Here is a 14,399-nt window from a genome sequence, read left to right on the forward strand (position 1 = left end):
ACTGCAAAGCTCAGAAGAGCCCACACACTCAGCTCTAAACCCCAGTGTGCAGAAAGTGTAAAAACATGTTTTTCAGCAGAAATAAACATGTTTCTGCAAGTTTGGTCAACCCCATGTAAGTTATGGGGCAGTTACAGTACACTTTTCAAAACGTGTTTTTCAGCCCGAAATAAACGCGTTTTTTCAGACAACTGAATCCCTATGTAACTGCAAAGCTCAGAAGAGCCCACACACTCTGCTCTTAACCCCAGTGTGCAGAAAGTGTCAAAACGTGTTTTTCAGCAGAAATAAACATGTTTCTGCAAGTTTGGTCAACCCCATGTAAGTTATGGGGCAGTTATAGTACACTTTTCAAAACGTGTTTTTCAGCCCGAAATAAACGCGTTTTTTCAGACAACTGAATCCCTATGTAACTGCAAAGCTCAGAAGAGCCCAAACACTCAGCTCTTAACCCCCGTGTGCAGAAAGTGTCAAAACATGTTTTTTAGCAGAAATAAACATGTTTCTGCAAGTTTGGTCAACCCCATGTAAGTTATGGGGCAGTTATAGTACACTTTTCAAAACGTGTTTTTCAGCCCGAAATAAACGCGTTTTTTCAGACAACTGAATCCCTATGTAACTACAAGGCTCAGAAGAGCCCACACACTCTGCTCTTAACCCCAGTGTGCAGAAAGTGTCAAAACGTGTTTTTCAGCAGAAATAAACATGTTTCTGCAAGTTTGGTCAACCCCATGTAAGTTATGGGGCAGTTACAGTACACTTTTCAAAACGTGTTTTTCAGCCCGAAATAAACGCGTTTTTTCAGACAACTGAATCCCTATGTAACTGCAAAGCTCAGAAGAGCCCACACACTCAGCTCTTAACCCCAGTGTGCAGAAAGTGTCAAAACATTTTTTCAGCAGAAATAAACATGTTTCTGCAAGTTTGGTCAACCCCATGTAAGTTATGGGGCAGTTATAGTACACTTTTCAAAACGTGTTTTTCAGCCCGAAATAAACGCGTTTTTTCAGACAACTGAATCCCTATGTAACTGCAAGGCTCAGAAGAGCCCACACACTCTGCTCTTAACCCCAGTGTGCAGAAAGTGTCAAAACATGTTTTTCAGCAGAAATAAACATGTTTCTGCAAGTTTGGTCAACCCCATGTAAGTTATGGGGCAGTTACAGTACACTTTTCAAAACGTGTTTTTCAGCCCGAAATAAACGCGTTTTTTCAGACAACTGAATCCCTATGTAACTGCAAAGCTCAGAAGAGCCCAAACACTCAGCTCTTAACCCCCGTGTGCAGAAAGTGTCAAAACATGTTTTTTAGCAGAAATAAACATGTTTCTGCAAGTTTGGTCAACCCCATGTAAGTTATGGGGCAGTTATAGTACACTTTTCAAAACGTGTTTTTCAGCCCGAAATAAACGCGTTTTTTCAGACAACTGAATCCCTATGTAACTGCAAGGCTCAGAAGAGCCCACACACTCTGCTCTTAACCCCAGTGTGCAGAAAGTGTCAAAACATGTTTTTCAGCAGAAATAAACATGTTTCTGCAAGTTTGGTCAACCCCATGTAAGTTATGGGGCAGTTACAGTTCTCTTTTCAAAACGTGTTTTTCAGCCCGAAATAAACGCGTTTTTTCAGACAACTGAATCCCTATGTAACTGCAAGGCTCAGAAGAGCCCACACACTCTGCTCTTAACCCCAGTGTGCAGAAAGTGTCAAAACATGTTTTTCAGCAGAAATAAACATGTTTCTGCAAGTTTGGTCAACCCCATGTAAGTTATGGGGCAGTAAAAGCACTTTTTTCAAAACGTGTTTTTCAGCGCGAAATAAACGCGTTTTTTCAGCCAACTGAATCCCTATGTAACTGCAAGGCTCAGAAGAGCCCACACACTCTGCTCTTAACCCCAGTGTGCAGAAAGTGTCAAAACGTGTTTTTCAGCAGAAATAAACATGTTTCTGCAAGTTTGGTCAACCCCATGTAAGTTATGGGGCAGTTACAGTACACTTTTCAAAACGTGTTTTTCAGCCCGAAATAAACGCGTTTTTTCAGACAACTGAATCCCTATGTAACTGCAAAGCTCAGAAGAGCCCACACACTCAGCTCTTAACCCCAGTGTGCAGAAAGTGTAAAAACATGTTTTTCAGCAGAAATAAACATGTTTCTGCAAGTTTGGTCAACCCCATGTAAGTTATGGGGCAGTTACAGTACACTTTTCAAAACGTGTTTTTCAGCCCGAAATAAACGCGTTTTTTCAGACAACTGAATCCCTATGTAACTGCAAAGCTCAGAAGAGCCCACACACTCAGCTCTAAACCCCAGTGTGCAGAAAGTGTAAAAACATGTTTTTCAGCAGAAATAAACATGTTTCTGCAAGTTTGGTCAACCCCATGTAAGTTATGGGGCAGTTACAGTACACTTTTCAAAACGTGTTTTTCAGCCCGAAATAAACGCGTTTTTTCAGACAACTGAATCCCTATGTAACTGCAAAGCTCAGAAGAGCCCACACACTCTGCTCTTAACCCCAGTGTGCAGAAAGTGTCAAAACGTGTTTTTCAGCAGAAATAAACATGTTTCTGCAAGTTTGGTCAACCCCATGTAAGTTATGGGGCAGTTATAGTACACTTTTCAAAACGTGTTTTTCAGCCCGAAATAAACGCGTTTTTTCAGACAACTGAATCCCTATGTAACTGCAAAGCTCAGAAGAGCCCAAACACTCAGCTCTTAACCCCCGTGTGCAGAAAGTGTCAAAACATGTTTTTTAGCAGAAATAAACATGTTTCTGCAAGTTTGGTCAACCCCATGTAAGTTATGGGGCAGTTATAGTACACTTTTCAAAACGTGTTTTTCAGCCCGAAATAAACGCGTTTTTTCAGACAACTGAATCCCTATGTAACTACAAGGCTCAGAAGAGCCCACACACTCTGCTCTTAACCCCAGTGTGCAGAAAGTGTCAAAACGTGTTTTTCAGCAGAAATAAACATGTTTCTGCAAGTTTGGTCAACCCCATGTAAGTTATGGGGCAGTTACAGTACACTTTTCAAAACGTGTTTTTCAGCCCGAAATAAACGCGTTTTTTCAGACAACTGAATCCCTATGTAACTGCAAAGCTCAGAAGAGCCCACACACTCAGCTCTTAACCCCAGTGTGCAGAAAGTGTCAAAACATTTTTTCAGCAGAAATAAACATGTTTCTGCAAGTTTGGTCAACCCCATGTAAGTTATGGGGCAGTTATAGTACACTTTTCAAAACGTGTTTTTCAGCCCGAAATAAACGCGTTTTTTCAGACAACTGAATCCCTATGTAACTGCAAGGCTCAGAAGAGCCCACACACTCTGCTCTTAACCCCAGTGTGCAGAAAGTGTCAAAACATGTTTTTCAGCAGAAATAAACATGTTTCTGCAAGTTTGGTCAACCCCATGTAAGTTATGGGGCAGTAACAGCACTTTTTTCAAAACGTGTTTTTCAGCCCGAAATAAACGCGTTTTTTCAGCCAACTGAATCCCTATGTAACTGCAAAGCTCAGAAGAGCCCACACACTCAGCTCTTAACCCCAGTGTGCAGAAAGTGTAAAAACATGTTTTTCAGCAGAAATAAACATGTTTCTGCAAGTTTGGTCAACCCCATGTAAGTTATGGGGCAGTTACAGTACACTTTTCAAAACGTGTTTTTCAGCCCGAAATAAACGCGTTTTTTCAGACAACTGAATCCCTATGTAACTGCAAAGCTCAGAAGAGCCCAGACACTCAGCTCTTAACCCCAGTGTGCAGAAAGTGTCAAAACATGTTTTTCAGCAGAAATAAACATGTTTCTGCAAGTTTGGTCAACCCCATGTAAGTTATGGGGCAGTTACAGTACTCTTTTCAAAACGTGTTTTTCAGCCCGAAATAAACGCGTTTTTTCAGACAACTGAATCCCTATGTAACTGCAAGGCTCAGAAGAGCCCACACACTCTGCTCTTAACCCCAGTGTGCAGAAAGTGTCAAAACATGTTTTTCAGCAGAAATAAACATGTTTCTGCAAGTTTGGTCAACCCCATGTAAGTTATGGGGCAGTAAAAGCACTTTTTTCAAAACGTGTTTTTCAGCCCGAAATAAACGCGTTTTTTCAGCCAACTGAATCCCTATGTAACTGCAAGGCTCAGAAGAGCCCACACACTCTGCTCTTAACCCCAGTGTGCAGAAAGTGTCAAAACGTGTTTTTCAGCAGAAATAAACATGTTTCTGCAAGTTTGGTCAACCCCATGTAAGTTATGGGGCAGTTACAGTACACTTTTCAAAACGTGTTTTTCAGCCCGAAATAAACGCGTTTTTTCAGACAACTGAATCCCTATGTAACTGCAAAGCTCAGAAGAGCCCACACACTCAGCTCTAAACCCCAGTGTGCAGAAAGTGTAAAAACATGTTTTTCAGCAGAAATAAACATGTTTCTGCAAGTTTGGTCAACCCCATGTAAGTTATGGGGCAGTTACAGTACACTTTTCAAAACGTGTTTTTCAGCCCGAAATAAACGCGTTTTTTCAGACAACTGAATCCCTATGTAACTGCAAAGCTCAGAAGAGCCCACACACTCTGCTCTTAACCCCAGTGTGCAGAAAGTGTCAAAACGTGTTTTTCAGCAGAAATAAACATGTTTCTGCAAGTTTGGTCAACCCCATGTAAGTTATGGGGCAGTTACAGTACACTTTTCAAAACGTGTTTTTCAGCCCGAAATAAACGCGTTTTTTCAGACAACTGAATCCCTATGTAACTGCAAAGCTCAGAAGAGCCCAAACACTCAGCTCTTAACCCCCGTGTGCAGAAAGTGTCAAAACATGTTTTTTAGCAGAAATAAACATGTTTCTGCAAGTTTGGTCAACCCCATGTAAGTTATGGGGCAGTTATAGTACACTTTTCAAAACGTGTTTTTCAGCCCGAAATAAACGCGTTTTTTCAGACAACTGAATCCCTATGTAACTACAAGGCTCAGAAGAGCCCACACACTCTGCTCTTAACCCCAGTGTGCAGAAAGTGTCAAAACGTGTTTTTCAGCAGAAATAAACATGTTTCTGCAAGTTTGGTCAACCCCATGTAAGTTATGGGGCAGTTACAGTACACTTTTCAAATCGTGTTTTTCAGCCCGAAATAAACGCGTTTTTTCAGACAACTGAATCCCTATGTAACTGCAAAGCTCAGAAGAGCCCACACACTCAGCTCTTAACCCCAGTGTGCAGAAAGTGTCAAAACATGTTTTTCAGCAGAAATAAACATGTTTCTGCAAGTTTGGTCAACCCCATGTAAGTTATGGGGCAGTTATAGTACACTTTTCAAAACGTGTTTTTCAGCCCGAAATAAACGCGTTTTTTCAGACAACTGAATCCCTATGTAACTGCAAGGCTCAGAAGAGCCCACACACTCTGCTCTTAACCCCAGTGTGCAGAAAGTGTCAAAACATGTTTTTCAGCAGAAATAAACATGTTTCTGCAAGTTTGGTCAACCCCATGTAAGTTATGGGGCAGTTACAGTACTCTTTTCAAAACGTGTTTTTCAGCCCGAAATAAACGCGTTTTTTCAGACAACTGAATCCCTATGTAACTACAAGGCTCAGAAGAGCCCACACACTCTGCTCTTAACCCCAGTGTGCAGAAAGTGTCAAAACGTGTTTTTCAGCAGAAATAAACATGTTTCTGCAAGTTTGGTCAACCCCATGTAAGTTATGGGGCAGTAAAAGCACTTTTTTCAAAACGTGTTTTTCAGCCCGAAATAAACGCGTTTTTTTCAGACAACTGAATCCCTATGTAACTACAAGGCTCAGAAGAGCCCACACACTCTGCTCTTAACCCCAGTGTGCAGAAAGTGTCAAAACGTGTTTTTCAGCAGAAATAAACATGTTTCTGCAAGTTTGGTCAACCCCATGTAAGTTATGGGGCAGTTACAGTACACTTTTCAAAACGTGTTTTTCAGCCCGAAATAAACGCGTTTTTTCAGACAACTGAATCCCTATGTAACTGCAAAGCTCAGAAGAGCCCAGACACTCAGCTCTTAACCCCAGTGTGCAGAAAGTGTCAAAACATGTTTTTCAGCAGAAATAAACATGTTTCTGCAAGTTTGGTCAACCCCATGTAAGTTATGGGGCAGTTATAGTACACTTTTCAAAACGTGTTTTTCAGCCCGAAATAAACGCGTTTTTTCAGACAACTGAATCCCTATGTAACTGCAAGGCTCAGAAGAGCCCACACACTCTGCTCTTAACCCCAGTGTGCAGAAAGTGTCAAAACATGTTTTTCAGCAGAAATAAACATGTTTCTGCAAGTTTGGTCAACCCCATGTAAGTTATGGGGCAGTTACAGTACACTTTTCAAAACGTGTTTTTCAGCCCGAAATAAACGCGTTTTTTCAGACAACTGAATCCCTATGTAACTGCAAAGCTCAGAGGAGCCCAGACACTCAGCTCTTAACCCCAGTGTGCAGAAAGTGTCAAAACATGTTTTTCAGCAGAAATAAACATGTTTCTGCAAGTTTGGTCAACCCCATGTAAGTTATGGGGCAGTTATAGTACACTTTTCAAAACGTGTTTTTCAGCCCGAAATAAAGGTGTTTTTTCTGCAACTGAATCCCTATGTAACTGCAAGGCTCAGAAGAGCCCACACACTCTGCTCTTAACCCCAGTGTGCAGAAAGTGTCAAAACGTGTTTTTCAGCAGAAATAAACATGTTTCTGCAAGTTTGGTCAACCCCATGTAAGTTATGGGGCAGTTACAGTACACTTTTCAAAACGTGTTTTTCAGCCCGAAATAAACGCGTTTTTTCAGACAACTGAATCCCTATGTAACTGCAAAGCTCAGAAGAGCCCACACACTCAGCTCTTAACCCCAGTGTGCAGAATGTGTAAAAACATGTTTTTCAGCAGAAATAAACATGTTTCTGCAAGTTTGGTCAACCCCATGTAAGTTATGGGGCAGTTACAGTACACTTTTCAAAACGTGTTTTTCAGCCCGAAATAAACGCGTTTTTTCAGACAACTGAATCCCTATGTAACTGCAAAGCTCAGAAGAGCCCACACACTCAGCTCTAAACCCCAGTGTGCAGAAAGTGTAAAAACATGTTTTTCAGCAGAAATAAACATGTTTCTGCAAGTTTGGTCAACCCCATGTAAGTTATGGGGCAGTTACAGTACACTTTTCAAAACGTGTTTTTCAGCCCGAAATAAACGCGTTTTTTCAGACAACTGAATCCCTATGTAACTGCAAAGCTCAGAAGAGCCCACACACTCTGCTCTTAACCCCAGTGTGCAGAAAGTGTCAAAACGTGTTTTTCAGCAGAAATAAACATGTTTCCGCAAGTTTGGTCAACCCCATGTAAGTTATGGGGCAGTTATAGTACACTTTTCAAAACGTGTTTTTCAGCCCGAAATAAACGCGTTTTTTCATACAACTGAATCCCTATGTAACTGCAAGGCTCAGAAGAGCCCACACACTCTGCTCTTAACCCCAGTGTGCAGAAAGTGTCAAAACATGTTTTTCAGCAGAAATAAACATGTTTCTGCAAGTTTGGTCAACCCCATGTAAGTTATGGGGCAGTTACAGTACACTTTTCAAAACGTGTTTTTCAGCCCGAAATAAACGCGTTTTTTCAGACAACTGAATCCCTATGTAACTGCAAAGCTCAGAAGAGCCCACACACTCAGCTCTAAACCCCAGTGTGCAGAAAGTGTAAAAACATGTTTTTCAGCAGAAATAAACATGTTTCTGCAAGTTTGGTCAACCCCATGTAAGTTATGGGGCAGTTACAGTACACTTTTCAAAACGTGTTTTTCAGCCCGAAATAAACGCGTTTTTTCAGACAACTGAATCCCTATGTAACTGCAAAGCTCAGAAGAGCCCACACACTCTGCTCTTAACCCCAGTGTGCAGAAAGTGTCAAAACGTGTTTTTCAGCAGAAATAAACATGTTTCCGCAAGTTTGGTCAACCCCATGTAAGTTATAGGGCAGTTATAGTACACTTTTCAAAACGTGTTTTTCAGCCCGAAATAAACGCGTTTTTTCATACAACTGAATCCCTATGTAACTGCAAGGCTCAGAAGAGCCCACACACTCTGCTCTTAACCCCAGTGTGCAGAAAGTGTCAAAACATGTTTTTCAGCAGAAATAAACATGTTTCTGCAAGTTTGGTCAACCCCATGTAAGTTATGGGGCAGTAACAGCACTTTTTTCAAAACGTGTTTTTCAGCCCGAAATAAACGCGTTTTTTCAGACAACTGAATCCCTATGTAACTGCAAAGCTCAGAAGAGCCCACACACTCAGCTCTTAACCCCAGTGTGCAGAAAGTGTAAAAACATGTTTTTCAGCAGAAATAAACATGTTTCTACAAGTTTGGTCAACCCCATGTAAGTTATGGGGCAGTTACAGTACACTTTTCAAAACGTGTTTTTCAGCCCGAAATAAACGCGTTTTTTCAGACAACTGAATCCCTATGTAACTACAAGGCTCAGAAGAGCCCACACACTCTGCTCTTAACCCCAGTGTGCAGAAAGTGTCAAAACGTGTTTTTCAGCAGAAATAAACATGTTTCTGCAAGTTTGGTCAACCCCATGTAAGTTATGGGGCAGTAAAAGCACTTTTTTCAAAACGTGTTTTTCAGCCCGAAATAAACGCGTTTTTTTCAGACAACTGAATCCCTATGTAACTACAAGGCTCAGAAGAGCCCACACACTCTGCTCTTAACCCCAGTGTGCAGAAAGTGTCAAAACGTGTTTTTCAGCAGAAATAAACATGTTTCTGCAAGTTTGGTCAACCCCATGTAAGTTATGGGGCAGTTACAGTACTCTTTTCAAAACGTGTTTTTCAGCCCGAAATAAACGCGTTTTTTCAGACAACTGAATCCCTATGTAACTGCAAGGCTCAGAAGAGCCCACACACTCTGCTCTTAACCCCAGTGTGCAGAAAGTGTCAAAACATGTTTTTCAGCAGAAATAAACATGTTTCTGCAAGTTTGGTCAACCCCATGTAAGTTATGGGGCAGTTACAGTACTCTTTTCAAAACGTGTTTTTCAGCCCGAAATAAACGCGTTTTTTCAGACAACTGAATCCCTATGTAACTGCAAGGCTCAGAAGAGCCCACACACTCTGCTCTTAACCCCAGTGTGCAGAAAGTGTCAAAACATGTTTTTCAGCAGAAATAAACATGTTTCTGCAAGTTTGGTCAACCCCATGTAAGTTATGGGGCAGTAAAAGCACTTTTTTCAAAACGTGTTTTTCAGCCCGAAATAAAGGCGTTTTTTCAACCAACTGAATCCCTATGTAACTGCAAGGCTCAGAAGAGCCCACACACTCTGCTCTTAACCCCAGTGTGCAGAAAGTGTCAAAACGTGTTTTTCAGCAGAAATAAACATGTTTCTGCAAGTTTGGTCAACCCCATGTAAGTTATGGGGCAGTTACAGTACACTTTTCAAAACGTGTTTTTCAGCCCGAAATAAACGCGTTTTTTCAGACAACTGAATCCCTATGTAACTGCAAAGCTCAGAAGAGCCCACACACTCAGCTCTTAACCCCAGTGTGCAGAAAGTGTAAAAACATGTTTTTCAGCAGAAATAAACATGTTTCTGCAAGTTTGGTCAACCCCATGTAAGTTATGGGGCAGTTACAGTACACTTTTCAAAACGTGTTTTTCAGCCCGAAATAAACGCGTTTTTTCAGACAACTGAATCCCTATGTAACTGCAAAGCTCAGAAGAGCCCACACACTCAGCTCTAAACCCCAGTGTGCAGAAAGTGTAAAAACATGTTTTTCAGCAGAAATAAACATGTTTCTGCAAGTTTGGTCAACCCCATGTAAGTTATGGGGCAGTTACAGTACACTTTTCAAAACGTGTTTTTCAGCCCGAAATAAACGCGTTTTTTCAGACAACTGAATCCCTATGTAACTGCAAAGCTCAGAAGAGCCCACACACTCTGCTCTTAACCCCAGTGTGCAGAAAGTGTCAAAACGTGTTTTTCAGCAGAAATAAACATGTTTCTGCAAGTATGGTCAACCCCATGTAAGTTATGGGGCAGTTACAGTACACTTTTCAAAACGTGTTTTTCAGCCCGAAATAAACGCGTTTTTTCAGACAACTGAATCCCTATGTAACTGCAAGGCTCAGAAGAGCCCACGCACTCTGCTCTTAACCCCAGTGTGCAGAAAGTGTCAAAACATGTTTTTCAGCAGAAATAAGCATGTTTCTGCAAGTTTGGTCAACCCCATGTAAGTTATGGGGCAGTTACAGTACTCTTTTCAAAACGTGTTTTTCAGCCCGAAATAAACGCGTTTTTTCAGACAACTGAATCCCTATGTAACTGCAAGGCTCAGAAGAGCCCACACACTCTGCTCTTAACCCCAGTGTGCAGAAAGTGTCAAAACATGTTTTTCAGCAGAAATAAACATGTTTCTGCAAGTTTGGTCAACCCCATGTAAGTTATGGGGCAGTAAAAGCACTTTTTTCAAAACGTGTTTTTCAGCCCGAAATAAAGGCGTTTTTTCAACCAACTGAATCCCTATGTAACTGCAAGGCTCAGAAGAGCCCACACACTCTGCTCTTAACCCCAGTGTGCAGAAAGTGTCAAAACATGTTTTTCAGCAGAAATAAACATGTTTCTGCAAGTTTGGTCAACCCCATGTAAGTTATGGGGCAGTAAAAGCACTTTTTTCAAAACGTGTTTTTCAGCCCGAAATAAAGGCGTTTTTTCAACCAACTGAATCCCTATGTAACTGCAAGGCTCAGAAGAGCCCACACACTCTGCTCTTAACCCCAGTGTGCAGAAAGTGTCAAAACGTGTTTTTCAGCAGAAATAAACATGTTTCTGCAAGTTTGGTCAACCCCATGTAAGTTATGGGGCAGTTACAGTACACTTTTCAAAACGTGTTTTTCAGCCCGAAATAAACGCGTTTTTTCAGACAACTGAATCCCTATGTAACTGCAAAGCTCAGAAGAGCCCACACACTCAGCTCTTAACCCCAGTGTGCAGAAAGTGTAAAAACATGTTTTTCAGCAGAAATAAACATGTTTCTGCAAGTTTGGTCAACCCCATGTAAGTTATGGGGCAGTTACAGTACACTTTTCAAAACGTGTTTTTCAGCCCGAAATAAACGCGTTTTTTCAGACAACTGAATCCCTATGTAACTGCAAAGCTCAGAAGAGCCCACACACTCAGCTCTAAACCCCAGTGTGCAGAAAGTGTAAAAACATGTTTTTCAGCAGAAATAAACATGTTTCTGCAAGTTTGGTCAACCCCATGTAAGTTATGGGGCAGTTACAGTACACTTTTCAAAACGTGTTTTTCAGCCCGAAATAAACGCGTTTTTTCAGACAACTGAATCCCTATGTAACTGCAAAGCTCAGAAGAGCCCACACACTCTGCTCTTAACCCCAGTGTGCAGAAAGTGTCAAAACGTGTTTTTCAGCAGAAATAAACATGTTTCTGCAAGTATGGTCAACCCCATGTAAGTTATGGGGCAGTTACAGTACACTTTTCAAAACGTGTTTTTCAGCCCGAAATAAACGCGTTTTTTCAGACAACTGAATCCCTATGTAACTGCAAAGCTCAGAAGAGCCCAAACACTCAGCTCTTAACCCCCGTGTGCAGAAAGTGTCAAAACATGTTTTTTAGCAGAAATAAACATGTTTCCGCAAGTTTGGTCAACCCCATGTAAGTTATGGGGCAGTAACAGCACTTTTTTCAAAACGTGTTTTTCAGCCCGAAATAAACGCGTTTTTTCAGACAACTGAATCCCTATGTAACTACAAGGCTCAGAAGAGCCCACACACTCTGCTCTTAACCCCAGTGTGCAGAAAGTGTCAAAACATGTTTTTCAGCAGAAATAAACATGTTTCTGCAAGTTTGGTCAACCCCACGTTAGTTATGGGGCAGTTACAGTACAGTTTTCAAAACGTGTTTTTCAGCCCGAAATAAACGCGTTTTTTCAGACAACTGAATCCCTATGTAACTGCAAAGCTCAGAAGAGCCCACACACTCAGCTCTTAACCCCAGTGTGCAGAAAGTGTCAAAACATGTTTTTCAGCAGAAATAAACATGTTTCTGCAAGTTTGGTCAACCCCATGTAAGTTATGGGGCAGTTATAGTACACTTTTCAAAACGTGTTTTTCAGCCCGAAATAAACGCGTTTTTTCAGACAACTGAATCCCTATGTAACTGCAAGGCTCAGAAGAGCCCACACACTCTGCTCTTAACCCCAGTGTGCAGAAAGTGTCAAAACATGTTTTTCAGCAGAAATAAACATGTTTCTGCAAGTTTGGTCAACCCCATGTAAGTTATGGGGCAGTAACAGCACTTTTTTCAAAACGTGTTTTTCAGCCCGAAATAAACGCGTTTTTTCAGCCAACTGAATCCCTATGTAACTGCAAGGCTCAGAAGAGCCCACACACTCTGCTCTTAACCCCAGTGTGCAGAAAGTGTCAAAACGTGTTTTTCAGCAGAAATAAACATGTTTCTGCAAGTTTGATCAACCCCATGTAAGTTATGGGGCAGTTACAGTACACTTTTCAAAACGTGTTTTTCAGCCCGAAATAAACGCGTTTTTTCAGACAACTGAATCCCTATGTAACTGCAAAGCTCAGAAGAGCCCACACACTCAGCTCTTAACCCCAGTGTGCAGAAAGTGTCAAAACATGTTTTTCAGCAGAAATAAACATGTTTCTGCAAGTTTGGTCAACCCCATGTAAGTTATGGGGCAGTTACAGTACACTTTTCAAAACGTGTTTTTCAGGCCGAAATAAACGCGTTTTTTCAGCCAACTGAATCCCTATGTAACTGCAAAGCTCAGAAGAGCCCACACACTCAGCTCTTAACCCCAGTGTGCAGAAAGTGTAAAAACATGTTTTTCAGCAGAAATAAACATGTTTCTGCAAGTTTGGTCAACCCCATGTAAGTTATGGGGCAGTTACAGTACTCTTTTCAAAACGTGTTTTTCAGCCCGAAATAAACGCGTTTTTTCAGACAACTGAATCCCTATGTAACTGCAAGGCTCAGAAGAGCCCACACACTCTGCTCTTAACCCCAGTGTGCAGAAAGTGTCAAAACATGTTTTTCAGCAGAAATAAACATGTTTCTGCAAGTTTGGTCAACCCCATGTAAGTTATGGGGCAGTAACAGCACTTTTTTCAAAACGTGTTTTTCAGCCCGAAATAAACGCGTTTTTTCAGACAACTGAATCCCTATGTAACTGCAAAGCTCAGAAGAGCCCACACACTGAGCTCTTAACCCCAGTGTGCAGAAAGTGTAAAAACATGTTTTTCAGCAGAAATAAACATGTTTCTGCAAGTTTGGTCAACCCCATGTAAGTTATGGGGCAGTTACAGTACACTTTTCAAAACGTGTTTTTCAGCCCGAAATAAACGCGTTTTTTCAGACAACTGAATCCCTTTGTAACTGCAAAGCTCAGAAGAGCCCACACACTCAGCTCTTAACCCCAGTGTGCAGAAAGTGTCAAAACATGTTTTTCAGCAGAAATAAACATGTTTCTGCAAGTTTGGTCAACCCCATGTAAGTTATGGGGCAGTTACAGTACTCTTTTCAAAACGTGTTTTTCAGCCCGAAATAAACACGTTTTTTCAGACAACTGAATCCCTATGTAACTGCAAGGCTCAGAAGAGCCCACACACTCTGCTCTTAACCCCAGTGTGCAGAAAGTGTCAAAACATGTTTTTCAGCAGAAATAAACATGTTTCTGTAAGTTTGGTCAACCCCATGTAAGTTATGGGGCAGTAAAAGCACTTTTTTCAAAACGTGTTTTTCAGCCCGAAATTAAGGCGTTTTTTCAGCCAACTGAATCCCTATGTAACTGCAAGGCTCAGAAGAGCCCACACACTCTGCTCTTAACCCCAGTGTGCAGAAAGTGTCAAAACGTGTTTTTCAGCAGAAATAAACATGTTTCTGCAAGTTTGGTCAACCCCATGTAAGTTATGGGGCAGTTACAGTACACTTTTCAAAACGTGTTTTTCAGCCCGAAATAAACGCGTTTTTTCAGACAACTGAATCCCTATGTAACTGCAAAGCTCAGAAGAGCCCACACACTCAGCTCTTAACCCCAGTGTGCAGAAAGTGTAAAAACATGTTTTTCAGCAGAAATAAACATGTTTCTGCAAGTTTGGTCAACCCCATGTAAGTTATGGGGCAGTTACAGTACACTTTTCAAAACGTGTTTTTCAGCCCGAAATAAACGCGTTTTTTCAGACAACTGAATCCCTATGTAACTGCAAAGCTCAGAAGAGCCCACACACTCAGCTCTAAACCCCAGAGTGCAGAAAGTGTAAAAACATGTTTTTCAGCAGAAATAAACATGTTTCTGCAAGTTTGGTCAACCCCATGTAAGTTATGGGGCAGTTACAGTACACTTTTCAAAACGTGTTTTTCAGCCCGAAATAAACGCGTTTTTTCA

The sequence above is a fragment of the Lepisosteus platostomus genome, chromosome 17 (genome assembly GCF_059453375.1).
Source record: "Lepisosteus platostomus isolate fLepPlt1 chromosome 17, fLepPlt1.hap1, whole genome shotgun sequence".
Classification (NCBI taxonomy): Eukaryota; Metazoa; Chordata; class Actinopteri; order Semionotiformes; family Lepisosteidae; genus Lepisosteus; species Lepisosteus platostomus.